Source organism: Bos indicus x Bos taurus, chromosome 8 (genome assembly GCF_003369695.1).
Source record: "Bos indicus x Bos taurus breed Angus x Brahman F1 hybrid chromosome 8, Bos_hybrid_MaternalHap_v2.0, whole genome shotgun sequence".
Classification (NCBI taxonomy): Eukaryota; Metazoa; Chordata; class Mammalia; order Artiodactyla; family Bovidae; genus Bos; species Bos indicus x Bos taurus.
Genome location: NC_040083.1, coordinates 101,736,532 through 101,745,656, shown reverse-complemented (window position 1 = coordinate 101,745,656; position 9,125 = coordinate 101,736,532). Strand labels below are relative to the sequence as shown.

At 41.1% G+C, this 9,125-nt stretch overlaps 1 long non-coding RNA gene across 1 annotated transcript; it reads right to left on the bottom strand.

Moving 5' to 3' along the window:
- Window positions 1–2,412: 2,412 nt before the first annotated feature.
- On the bottom strand, window positions 2,413–6,818 carry LOC113897664. Its single transcript, XR_003512391.1, has 2 exons — window positions 5,860–6,818; window positions 2,413–2,709 (listed from the first exon to the last, which is right to left on the bottom strand). It is a non-coding gene; the product is annotated as an uncharacterized LOC113897664 (long non-coding RNA).
- Between the last annotated feature and the right edge of the window lie 2,307 nt (window positions 6,819–9,125).

The following is a 9,125-nucleotide window of genomic DNA, read 5'->3' as shown; positions in this document are numbered from 1 at the left end:
AATCCCAGGGACGGGGGAGCCTGGTGGGCTGCTGTCTATGGGGTCACACAGAATCGGACACGACTGAAGTGACTTAGCAGCAGAAGCCAACAATACCATGTGACTAAGAGCAGGTGCTTTCAAGGGCATTTGAAGAGTCAGGGATCACTTGAAACTTTCATTTCTTTCACCCACAAGATAGCACACCCTACTTTAGAAGGTGAAATGGAGAAATCCTTGGGGGTTTTGCGTATACAACAGTGGTTTCTGACAATGTACCAAATCTTCCCAGTAGGACTCCTCGCTGTACCTTTTGTTGTTCAATGACTTTTTGCCACTCATTTAAGATATTAACCTCTTTGCTGTATTATAATGTCTGTATTTTTCTCATAGTACATTATTCCAACAATCTAACAAAAGTGAAACTTTCTCTGTAATATCACCCTTGAGAGATAATCATTGTTAATAGTTTGGCATGTATGCTCTGAAATTTTAATATAGATTTTGACTGCATTTAAAGCAAAAGGGTGGATCACAACAAACTGTGGAAAATTCTTAAAGAGATGGGAATACCAAAACACCTTTCCTGCCTCCTGAGAAACCTGTATGCAAGTCAAGTAGCAACAGTTAGAACCAGACATAGAACAGACTGGTTCAAAATTGGGAAAGGAGTACGTCAAGGCTGTTTATTGTCACCCTGCTTATTTAACTGATATGCAGAGTACATCATGTTACATGCTGGGCTGGATGAAGCACAAGCTAGAAGTAAGACTGCCAGGAGAAGTATCAATAACTTCAGATATGGAGATGACACCACCCTTATTGCAGATACAGAAGAGGAACTAAAGAGCCTCTTGATGTGTAGGTGAAAAGAGGAGAGTGAAAAGACTGGCTTAAAAGTCAACATTTAAAAAACTAAGATCATGGCATCTGGTCCTATCACTTCATGACAAATAGATGGGGAAACAATGGAAGCAGTGACAGACTTTTCTTTCTTGGGCTCCAAAATCACTGCAGACGGTGACTGCAGCCATGAAACTAAAAGATCCCTGCTCTTTGAAAGGAAGCTATGACAAACCTAGACAGCATATTCAAAAGCAGAGACATCACTTGGCCAACAAAGGTCCATATAGTCAAAGCTATGGTTTTTGCAGTAGTCATGTATGGATGTGAGAGTTGCACCATAAAGAAGGCTGAGCGCTGAAGAATTGATGTTTTCAAACTGTGGTGCTGGAGAAGACACTTGAGAGTCCCTTGGACTTGCAAGGAGATCAAGCCAGTCAATCCTAAAGGAAATCAACCCTGAATACTCATTGGAAGGACTGATGCTGAAGCTGAAGCTCCAATGCTTTGGCCACCTGATGCAAAGAGCTGCCTCATTGGAAAAGACCCTGATGCTGGGAAATGGAGGGCAGGAGGAAAAGAGAGTGACAGAGGATGAGATGGTTTGGTGGCATCACCAACTCAATGGACATGAGTTTGAGTAAGCTCCAGGAGTTGGTAATGGACAGGGAAGCCTGGTGTGCTACAGTCCATGGGGTCGCAAAAAGTCGGACACAAGTGAGTGACTGAACAATAAAAAGCAAAGGGGAGATTGTTAGTGTTACTCACTTAGTCATGTCCAGCTCTTTTCGGCCCTGTGGACTGTAGGCCTCCAGGCTCCTCTGTCCATGGAATTCTCCAGGCAAGAATACTAGAGAGGGTAGCCATTCCCTTCTCCAGGGGATTTTCTCAACCCGGGGATCAAACTCAAGTCTCCAGCATTGCAGGTGAATTCTTTACCATCTGAGCCACCAAAGAAGCCCAAAAGAGGGATTATATATACTCTATTGTTTTGGAACCTGTTTTTGTTTTACTTAGTGTATCACAAACATCTTTTCAAATTTACACCTAAAAGTTCACCTTAAATTTTAAAAATTAGATGTGTTATCCACCCGGGTCCTTAGACTCTTTAATCAGCAGAAATTTATAAGAGGCTGGAGGAGAAATTCAGGCAAGGCTTTCCTGGGACTTGTACTGCAGCACTAGGGAGAGAAAACAAGTTACAGGTGCCCTTGCTAGCTCTCCTTAAATGGAGTGAGGGTAGGGGCAGCTCCATGGGTCTGACAGAAGGGGTGGCTTAGGTGGTCTGCCACCCTTGTGGTGGTGCTGTGTGCAGAGATCACGCTCAGTACCCTGCTTTTGCTCCAGGCACCTCAGAAGTGGCCGTTGGTTTGTGGCCTTTTTGTATCATTGTTCATAATCACCCTGACTGCCATGCATTCAGCTGTTTTTAGTCCCTTATAGTTTCTTTGTATTCTGTTGCTCCATGAACTCCTTTTGTCCAGGTTCAGGCACTCCAGTAAAAGGTCCCTGATCCCAGGTCCAAGACTATCTTAGGTTCATGGTTTTCTTTTATATGAATGTACTCCAAATTAATGTTACCACTTGTGATGGTATTTCAATAGTTTTTATTTTTTATAAACAGTATTGCAATAAAAGCCATTGTGTGTACATCATTGTTCACTAGTCAATGTCTTGCTTAGCAGTGGATATGTTTTCTAGTTCTGGCAAATGTGAGGTCTGCTGGAGAAGGTTTTCTGACTTTAAGAAAGAGACCACTGAATATATCAGCTTTCTTCTTCTAATGTTATTTCTGGACATGATGCTTGGAACAGCTGCTTTGGTCTTGAAACCACGAGAGGAACTAGCCTTCCCCTTTCCATAGCTCCTTCAAAGGTGAACTTTCTCCTATAATATACAGGAAAGGGAGTTAGGGGGCAGTTGTCTAAGAACCCACCTAGGTCTTCACCTAGCTTTCTGATACTCCCCCTGCTCAAAGGCACAGTGTGGGTTTTCCTCACTTTGCAGCTAGCCAGCTCTTACAATTCTTGGAGACAGTTCCCTCAGTAGACAACTGCTTCCTTGCCTGAGTACAGTAGTGGAGTGGGTGTGTGGATCAGGCCATAGTCCATTTTTCGCTCTGTTGGTTTGTTTACTACTCAATTCCCACACAGCTCTTTACCAAAGAGCTGAGGCTTACATGAGGGAACTACCATCTCTCTGTGTGCTGTGTGTGCTAAGTCACTTCAGTTGGGTCCAACTCTTTGCAACTCCATGGACTGTAGCCTGCCAGGCTCCTCTGTCCATGGAATTCTCCAGGCAAGAATACTGGAGTGGGTAGACATTCTCTCCTCCAGGGGATCTTCCCAACCCAGGGATCGAATCTTGGTCTCCTGCGTTGCAGGCAGATTCTTTACCATCTGAGCCACCAGGGAAACCCATCTCTCTCTCTCTCTCTCTCTCTCTCTCTGCATGACAACTGCTGTGTCAGATTTATTTGCCTACCCATTACACATTCTCCACTTCTTACCAATGGTATATCTCTATTATTAGAGGTGGCAGTATGCCCAGTAAAAACATTGCATCTCTCCAGCCTCCCTTGACTAGGGGTGGCCATGTGACCAAATTAAGGCTAATGAGGTAAGCGGAAGATATTGGGAAGAACTTCTGGGAAAGCTTCTTTAAAGGGCTTCCAGACATCTTGTGATGTTAAGAATGAAAGCTGTATGTTCGCATACACAGCATTGTTTATAATAGCCAGGACATGGAAGCAACCTAGATGTCCATCAGCAGATGAATGGATAAGAAAGCTATGGTACATATACACAATGGAGTATTACTCAGCCATTAAAAAGAATACATTTGAATCAGTTCTAATGAGGTGGATGAAACTGGAGCCTATTATACAGAGTGAAGTAAGCCAGAAGGAAAAACATAAATACAGTATACTAACGCATATATATGGAATTTAGAAAGATGGTAACAATAACCCGGTGTACGAGACAGCAAAAGAGACACGGATGTATAGAACAGTCTTATGGACTCTGTGGGAGAGGGAGAGGGTGGGAAGATTTGGGAGAATGACATTGAAACATGTAAAATATCATGTATGAAACGAGATGCCAGTCCAGGTTCGATGCACGATACTGGATGCTTGGGGCTAGTGCACTGGGACGACCCAGAGGGATGGTATGGGGAGGGAGGAGGGAGGAGGGTTCAGGATGGGGAACACATGTATACCTGTGGCGGATTCATTTTGATATTTGGCAAAACTAATACAATTATGTAAAGATTAAAAATAAAATTAAAAAAAAAAGAAAAAAAAAAAGAATGAAAGCTGTATGTTCGCATAACAGAACATAAAGGAGACTGGATCTTTGATAAACATGGAATGCCATTGCAGCCCTGAAACCATTACTTCTTTTGCACAATGAATAAATTTATATCTCGGGCACTATTATTTTTTGTCTTCTGTTATATGTATCTGGACCTAACTCTTAAATGATACTTTGTCTCAAGGCAAAGTATCAAAAGACTATAAACCACTGAAGGGAGTTCCCTCTGGAACCAACCAGATCCTTGGTTTCATATCTGCATTTTTCCCTGAGAGCATTAGTTTTGTTCAGATTTCTTTCTTTAAAATTGTCTTTAATATTTCCACCACTTTTCAGGAACTCCTAAGCCCTGCTCACAGGAGTTGGTCTCACGCTAACATCCATCCTCCCTTCCCTAGCCATTTTCCCAAGAGTGAATTATTCATTTTATTTATTTTTGTTAATCTTTCTTTATTTGGCTGCGCTGGGTCTTGGTTGCAGCACTGTGGATCTTTGGTCCTTGTTGTGGCATGCAGATCTAGTTCTCTGACCCGGGATCCAACCTGGTCCCTGCACTAGGCGCGTGGTGTCTTAGCCACTGGACCACCAGGAAAGTCCCCTACTCATTGTATTTAGAATATGACTTTAGCAAGAGATCCGTGATTGTAGGTATTCCAAGTCCACTTCCCTTGGAGATAGTCTCACCTAATTCTTCCTGGTATCCAGTAAGTGACTACTATGTTAAACACACCCACCTCTCCCAAACTCAGGCATTACTTCTGAGATACAGTAGTCTACTGTGAGTACATGTACTCTTTCCAAGCCGAGAAAAAGAAACATTTGATTCTTCTGTAATCAACATAGCTTCAACCCTGCTCACTATAAAGAGAGCATTTTATCATTTTATACTGAGGAACAATGTCAGTTTTTTTATCTTCTAACTTTCCAAGTGTGCCTACCATTGGGAAAATACGGACATTTTAAGTTAGCTTAAGGATCAGGCCCATAATTGAGCCATCTATCTCTTGCTGGCCATTAGTTTGCTACACAAATACCAGACTTTGGAATTCCCCCATGTCTTTCTGCTATGCCAAATTAAATTCTCAGAGGTGTCATCCTCCCACTACACTCTACTAAATTAAATTTTTGATTAAGGTCTCCTACTCCCACTGCTCCAGGAGAAGAGAGGCTATATGAAGACATTATCCTCTAATACAACCAATCCTCCACCTCCAAGAGTGGGGTGTGGAGGTGGGAAGACTTGCTTTTCCAGTTACATAAATAACATTCTCATAGCGAAATCCTCCAGATTGTTCTTTCGTTTTTCTGCTACTGACCTTTTGCTTGTTTGCCTGCTCAAGGCTGAATGTTTGCCTGGTGCCCTGGAGGATCACATGAAGCAAACATCTTCTAGAACTACACTGGGGAGGGACAGCAATCATTTTTTCCAGTTGTCTGGCATCGCAAGAACCATTCCACCAACCTTGTAAATTATGACCAGATTTTTGCACAAGACTATTTCAACCAAGGGCAAATAAGGACAAAGAAAAAATATATATATTCTCTAACCAATCAATAGCCAGATATGACTCCTTGTTAAACAGTTGTATCAAAAATTGTAGGGGAAGGTTTGACTTGACCAGAGTGAAGGCTTATTCTAGTGAAAAATATAAGTATTTCCTATTAAAGATATGGTCTCAGATTGCTAAGAAGGGACTATTTTGTCTCATATAAGAACACTTACAATATTATAGACATCTTTTTTTTTTTCACTGTGCTGGATCTTCACTGCAGCATGTGGCCTCTTCATTGAGGCTCGTGGGCTTGCTCCAGTTGCAGCACGCAGGTGCTTCTTGTTGTAAAACACAGCCTCTCCAGTTGTGGTGCATGGGCTGAGTTGCCCTGTGACATGTGGGATCTTAGTTCCTGATCAGCCGGTAAGGGATCGAACCTGCATCTCCTGCATTGGAAGGTGGATTCTTAAACATTGGACCACCAGGGAAGTCCAATAGGCATCTATAATATGTATTGATCTCATATATCTGTAGACAAAAGGAATACCAAGGCAGTAAGGGCAAATCAACTCATTATAGTAAGCCAACTTCAGTTCAGATGGGAAGAGTTACAGGCAACAGGTTCATGGGAAAAGACGGGTGAAAAAAAGGAGTTGTCCCTTTCCTTCTGCTACTCTACTCACAGCTATTCCTCCACGTTCCGTCTTTGAAATGACTAGGGTGAATCTCACATTAGGTAACTGTTTAGGCATAGATAAGTTAAGGGAGAATCATGATAAGGACTGGTGAAAGACAGTATAGAAAGCTGCCAGAGGACAGTGGGAATATTGTAATGAAAGTCATTAGTTATCACATAATTTGCAGGGAAAATGGAAGTCCAGGAAAATGAAAAAAAAAAATGAACCTGAACCAGAGAAAATTTCTAGTATAATAAACTAGGAAACTGACATAACCCTACCACAATATGAAGAATACCCTCCAATTTGTATCCAAATTAAGGAAGAAAGTGACATTTAACAAGTGTTTCTTCTAAGAAACAACTCAGAACCATTTTTAAGAAAATAAATGGGATAGACCTAAAGGTCCAGCAGCTATCTGAAATTTGACAAAATAAGGACTAGTGCTTCCACAGTATGTGTACTGAGAACGTCCAGATGTACAAGCTGGATTTAGAAAAGGCAGAGGAGCCAGAGATCATCATGGAAAAAGCAAGGAAATTCCAGAAAAACATCTACTTCTGCTTCATTGACTATGCCAAAGCCTTTGACTGTGTGGATCACAACAAACTGGAAAATTCTTAAAGAGGTGGGAATACCAGAACACTTTACCTACCTCCTAAGAAATCTGTATGCAGGTCAAGAAGTCACAGCTAGAAATGGACATGGGACAACGGACTGGTTCCAAATAGGGAAAGGAGTACATCAAGACTGTATATTGTCACCCTGCTTATTTAACTGATATGAAGAGTACATCATGTGAAATGCCAGGCCGCATGAAGCACAAGCTGGAATCAAGATTGCCAGAAGAAATATCAATAAACTCAGATATGCAAATGACATCACCCTTATGACACAAAGATAAGAGGAACTAAAGAGCCTCTTGATGTGGGTGAAAGAGGAGAGTGAAAAAGTTGGCTTGTATAGGAGAAGGCAATGGCACCCCACTCCAGTACTGTTGCCTGGAAAATCCCATGGATGGAGGAGCCTGGTAGGCTGCAGTCCATGGGGTCGTGAAGAGTCGGACATGACTGATCGACTTCACTTTTAGAAAAAAAAAAAAAGTTGGCTTGAAACTCAACATTCAAAAAACTAAGATCATGGCATCTGGTCCTATCACTTCATGGCAAATAGATGGGGAAACAATGGAAACAGTGACAGACTTTTTTTTCTTGGGCTCTAAAATCACTGCAGATGGTGACTGAAGCTATGAAATTAAAAGATGCTTGCTCCTTGAAAAAAAAGCTATGACAAATTTAGACAGTGTATTGAAAAGCAGAGACATTACTTTGCTGACAAAGGTCCATACACTCAAAGCTATCGTTTTTCCAGTAGTTATGTATGGATGTGAGAGTTGGACCATAAAGAAGGCTGAGCACCGAAGAACTGATGCTTTTGAACTGTGGTATTTCAAACTGAGAAGACTCTTGAGAGTTCACTAGACAGCAAGCATATCAAACCAGTCCATCCTAAAGGAAATCAACCCTGAATACTCATTAGAAGGACTGATGCTGAAGCTGAAGCTCCAATACTTTGGCCACCTGATGCAGAGAGCCGACTCATTGGAAAAGACCCTGATGCTGGGAAAGATTGAAGTCAGAAGGGGATGACAAGGAGATACAGAGTAACTCTTCACTCCTTAAGTATGGGCTGTACATAGTGACTTCTTTCTGAAGAGTACAGTATGAAAAGGGGAAAAAAATAACAGTGAAGAAAGCTGACAAATATTGTGTCAGTCAGGTGATCAAAGTCAACAAAGCCTCATCTAACTGTGAGCAAAAACATCAGACAAATCCCAACTGAAGGACATTCTGCAAAATACTTAACCCGTACTCCTCAAAACTGTCATGGTCATCACAAAAAATGAAAGTCTGAGAAACTGTCCCAGCTAAGAGGATCCTAAAGGGGATATGATAACTCAATGTAATATGGTATCCTGGATGGGATCCTGAAACAGAAAAACAACATTAAGTAAAAACTGATGAAATCTTAATAAAATATGGGTGACAGATGATAACACTGTATCAATATTGATTCATTAATTGTAACAAGTATGTCCAACTAATGTAAGATAATAATAGAAACCGGTGTAGGGCATACAAGAACTCTGTGCTATCTTCACAATTCTTTTGTACATCTTAAAACTGTTCTAAACAATAAAGCTTATTTTAAAAATTTTAAATCTTATAATGCTACATAACTTAAAAAAAACACACACACTATTTTAAATGACTGAATGAATTTGGAAGAAACTAAGGGAAATGTCTAAGGCAATGATTCTTAATGGAATTTACACCCCAGAGAATATTTGTGAATGAATGTCTAGAAACATTCTGCTGTCCCATGTATGTGAGGGATGGTACCGGAATCTAGTGAATGCAGTCCATGGATGCCGCTAAGTGTTCTACAGTACACAGGACAGTACATCCCATCTCCCTGAGAACTATCCCATCCAAAATGTGCTGAGGCTGAGAAACGCTACCCTAATGCATGAGGTTTGGGGACCTATATCCGTGCTGACAGAAATAGGCTAGATTTTGTGCATGTGTAATATTTGACACATCCAAAATATGTATGATATATATGTAAATTATGAGATAATAATAAACATCTGTGAAACTGTCACCCAGCTAAAGAACTAGAAATCATGAGTCATGTGCTTCTCTGATTTCCACCTCCCTGCTTCCTCTCTAAAAGTCACCTCTGAGTTTTGTCTTTACTTCTCCTTTGTCTTTTATAAAATTGTGCATGTGTTTGTGTGTGTGTGTGTGTGTGTATAC